At 46.2% G+C, this 4,582-nt stretch overlaps 1 protein-coding gene across 2 annotated transcripts in view; it reads left to right on the top strand.

Moving 5' to 3' along the window:
- Nucleotides 1-4,582, top strand: part of ENPP6 (ectonucleotide pyrophosphatase/phosphodiesterase 6) — a 32,625-nt gene that overhangs the window by 1,480 nt on the left and 26,563 nt on the right. The gene's annotated exons all lie outside the window — the stretch shown is intronic.

Below are 4,582 nucleotides of genomic sequence, written 5' to 3'. Positions count from 1 at the left end.
CAGCAGGGGGGCACAGCCATCTGATGGGAGCACTGATGAGGGTTAATGCATATAGAACATAAAAACAAGTGGGAAGTGCATGGAAAATTAATATGGAGCCTTCTCAGAGCCTTTCCAGATAATAAAAAGGCGTGTAAATTGCAGGTGGCTAAGAAAACAACTTATTTTCAGTCAGCAAGTCTGGTTTTGCAACTTCAGCATGAAATTTCTTTTTAAATGTAACGGACTTCCTGCTTTCACAGGTCCCTGTCTTAACTTTGCCCTGAGTCCTCGTATCTATAATGATCAGAAATAGCCAAAGAGAAAAGTATTAAGGAATTTGTGCCTTTGAACTCCTGCAGGTTTTTTTCTGAATGCTCAGGAGAGGCTTTTGAAAAACCGAGAGGGTTTTTATGATACCAACTTGCTTTTAATCTAAATGGGGAAACATATTATTCCAGTGACATGAGGAAGGTCCACTGAGTACAGCTGGGCCACTTCCATCAGAGAGGGACACCCTTGAAACAGCAGTTAAGAAAAACCCCAAAACAGATTTTTTTCCCCCCCTGGAGTTTCCAATTGGATTTTCTTTTTTCTGGAGTTATTTAATAGACAAGACCTCCCAGCTAATGAGGAGTGAGAAAATCTATCCTCTCCTAAGATATGTGGCATAGTCTGGAACAATACAATGCCCAGTGGTCCATATACTGCTTGCTGGGAAAGCAAATAGATGCCATTGTAAGACAAAAATCTGACATCAGTTGTGCTCAGCTTGTTTTGAAACGGCTTAACCCCTTCCTCCCTCCCTTCCTCTCTCTCTTTTTCAACGCTTTTCTCTGCTCATCTCTGAATAGAAAAAGAGCACAAAAGCACCAAAGGGTTTTTTCATGCCTTGGTGCCAATGCATGGACACAGAGCAAATGTCCTGACTGAAAATGGAGGTGTCACTACACTCCAGACCATGTTTGTGTATACAGGCAAACTGGCTTAACACTTTGTATGCAAAAAGTCTTTGGATAGAATTGTTAGAGAAGTGCGAAAGCAATTGCCTTCTCTCCCTTACCACATTTAATCATCACTCCTATTGTGTATGCATGGAGTGAAGTTTATTATCAGCATTTTGAGGAGTTTTGAAAACATCCTATTTTGTACTCACAAAGGTGGAATTTAAGTTTAGGTGATGAAACATCACTACTAGACTTGACACATCGTTAGGGTACCAGTTTCTACACCCCAGCTTGAAGAAGCGAGACAGTCTATGAGACCAAACTCAACCCTTCTGGCAAGTCTCCTGGCCTTTGTGATGAGGATCTCAATGTAAATACAACTTCACTGCAAATAACAATTCACCTTCCTAACACATGAGTCACAGCAGCATTAAGTGGGTCAGGAACCTGTGGCTGACCAAGCATAGGTGATGAACATGCTCAAAGGAAGGTCCAAGGCTGCACTTGAGCCCTTGGGGTGTTTGTGTATCCCATGGCTGTGACCTGACATGACAGCAATGTAAATCCTGTGGCTGCAGTGTTCTTGCTCCCAATGCCATGGTGCAGTCTCCACAGAAAGGAGAAACCCAATTTTAGGTGATGATGGGGTTAGGAATGTGGGGCAGGTGTAGCCTTAGCTGTGTTAACTCGTGCACGTTCGATCCACAAAGCTGAGATGGCTTGTGGGAACAATGGAACATGGCAGGGAGATGAGAGCATGGCATGATAGCAACCTGCTTAGGGACTAGCAAGTTACCATCTCCCCATTGCTGCTGTGCAGGCATGGGTAAGCTTCCATTGCATCTCACCAGTCATGCATGTCCTCTGATGGAGGGGGACACACATGTCTGTAACTGGTCTTGCTTCCATTTGCAACTGGGATATGTGGGGAGTGAAACGTTGCCACAGTTTCTTCTGAGAAATCAAGGAATACAAGGACAAGCTATTCTTTGTGTCTTGTACTACACTATTCCTTCACTAGCTGTCAAGCAACTCATGTTTTAACCTCCAAATTGCCATATTTTAGCATTTGTGAATGTGGTTTTATAGTACATTGGCTTTTATTTTTAGCTAAATCAGCTTAAGAAATTTCTGGTCCCACCTGCACATTCCCACTTCTGACTTCATTATATCCCACCACTTATTTGGACAAAAACTCCTGTCCTTTCTGTGTCTGCTCTGTGATCTCCCACAAGGTCTTGTGTCCCTATGTCTGTTCAGGAATATACACTGTTGCCAGGTCTAGGACAGTGTGTGCATGAAAATGCTGTGGTTGCAGTGTATTTATCTCTTGCCTCTATCCCCTCATGTGAGCCAGGCTGGTCTTTGCCCCACAGCCACACAACCTTCATGACTCTAGAGAGGTTTGTTTGTTACAGAGGGAAGGTCTTCCTCATTTTGGTGGCTCATTTTGGACTCTGCTCCTCAGACACCATCACTGTTGGGTACCAGCCAACCCCCTCAAATGTGAACTCATGTCCTCCTCCTGCCCAGACCTGCAGGCAGAAATTATGGAGATGAGCAGCATCTGCCCCACCATGTGCAAGTGCAGATGCCAAAGTGCGTCCGTCAGCCCTGCCAGAAGGATCTCCTAGTCATAATTTCCTTTATGGATGATTTCAAGAGGGCAGCCTAACTGAATTTAATATTTGTGAGAAATAGCAAGTTCACTGAGATTTTCAAAGCTATAACCAAATAGATGCAGCCATAACTGATGACCAAGAGCCGTGTACCTAAAATCAACTAACTGAAGTATGCTAATGTGCAGCACACCTCTTTATGCCAAGACTAGGTGGGAAGAATAGGGCGCAACCTAAGTCAACAAAATGCATTGCTGCAGGGCAATGGCAGAGTTCTCCATGTGTCACCCTCCTACTTAAATCTTCTGCTGCTGCTGTTAACCTAAGAGAAGATACTTGCTGGAGCTTCCACAAGTGATACAGAAAGCCTCAGACCAAAGCCCAGGGCCTGCCTAGATGTCTACAGAGGTATGACAAATAAAACCAGAGCAGAGAAACAAGAGAAATGCTAACGGTTTGGCTTCTTCTTGTAAAGTCACCTAGTGATTCAGAGTTTGGGGAGAAGCTCCAGTCTCCCAGCAAGCCAGGGCATGATGTCATGACCTGCTATTGGCTTGAGGAAGCACCAAACAGCTTCCAAGTCACTACTGGAGCAGAGGGATCTCACTGACATGCAACCAGAGATGTTTTGTTACAAAAAATCTGATGGTGTGCAAGATAGCCCAAGTCTCTTCTAACAGCTTAATTCATGCCAAGTTTCTCAGTTTTGACTTCTGCAGTGTTGTAAAGACTCGTTCTCAGGAGGCTGGGTTGTGTTCTGAGCTGCTGGATTGAATCCTACCTGCTGTCCTAGCGCTACATGCTCCAGTTACGATATTGCAGTCGTGGACCTGAAAGGTGTGACATAAAATGGCAAGTTAGGTAAAAGGAGCTGCTGCTGCTGCTGGCGTCTGTGTTTGGGAGAGCTTTGCAGGGATCGATACAGGGGAAGATGGAGTCCAAATTATGCATATCCCCAAATGCTCAATCACACCATGTGCCGTTTGTTTTGCAAAGAAAGGAATTAAGACTGCAAGCCACCTCAGGTTATTATCCTGTGGGGAGTTTTTAATTTTTCCCTTTCCCTGCTGTGTCTTGGCTCTGCAGGGAGCTCTCGTGCCAAGCTAAGTGGAAAGTCTGAGGTCTCCCCTGTAACTGCTGTGTGAGTTACTGCTTCAGAGCCCATTCTGCCATATCTCTCAAGAAAAGCTGCTCATGCTCAGGGATTTGGGTCTCCCTCACCTGCCAACCCAATGATGTTGGGGAGTGCCTTGGGGACCTCTTGCACCCCAAGTTCCCTGAAGCCTCCCCATCTCAGGGCATTTCAGCCTCACATTTCCAGCCCCTGACAGCATAAACATGAGTGGACAGTATCACATCTGAGCTGAAAACCCAGGGAGGATTTCTCTTCCAGGATCCTAACAATAAATGAAGTCTTTTCTGGCAGGTCCTCGATGAGGACGTGCCAGCTGCCTGGTCAGCTGTGCAGCCCTGTGTCCAAGAGATGTATTTCTCTTGGCCTCCGTGGGAAGCAGAGGGAGTCCCTACTCACAGAGGTGAGTGGGTGGGTGGGTGGGGAGCTGCTTGGAGAGGAGCCAAATTGGGGCCTCCGTGGCCCTCTTTGGACGTGATCTGATCTTAAATACTTGGCAGAGAGGCTGCCGTGAAATTTGCAGGATGAAGGAAGAGGAGGTTGAGCAGCAGATATTTCAGTCTCCTGTACCAAGATGAGGGCTGTGGTCCTCAGTCTTTGCAAGGCTGTCCCACACTTGTTGTAACTCAGCGATGGCATGTTTGGGGCTTCTCTCAAGTACAGGGGTGGTATGTGGCATTTTCCCAGCTACTACAGCTCAGTCCTGTGTGTGCACCCCTGCACAGCAGGAGAGGGAGGGATAACACAGCAGAGGTGCCAGGGATGGGTGATGATCAAAGTCTACTCTGCCAGACCAGAGGTTTCATCTGTCTTCCATGGTTCTACCATCCTTGCTCCACGCCTCTCAGTGTTGGCATACAAAAATCTTTGCTGCTGCTGTCATCTGTGGTGGTTAAAAGAGGAAC

Source organism: Colius striatus, chromosome 3, assembly GCF_028858725.1.
Source record: "Colius striatus isolate bColStr4 chromosome 3, bColStr4.1.hap1, whole genome shotgun sequence".
Lineage (NCBI taxonomy): Eukaryota > Metazoa > Chordata > Aves > Coliiformes > Coliidae > Colius > Colius striatus.
This window is presented reverse-complemented; position numbering and strand designations above follow the sequence as displayed.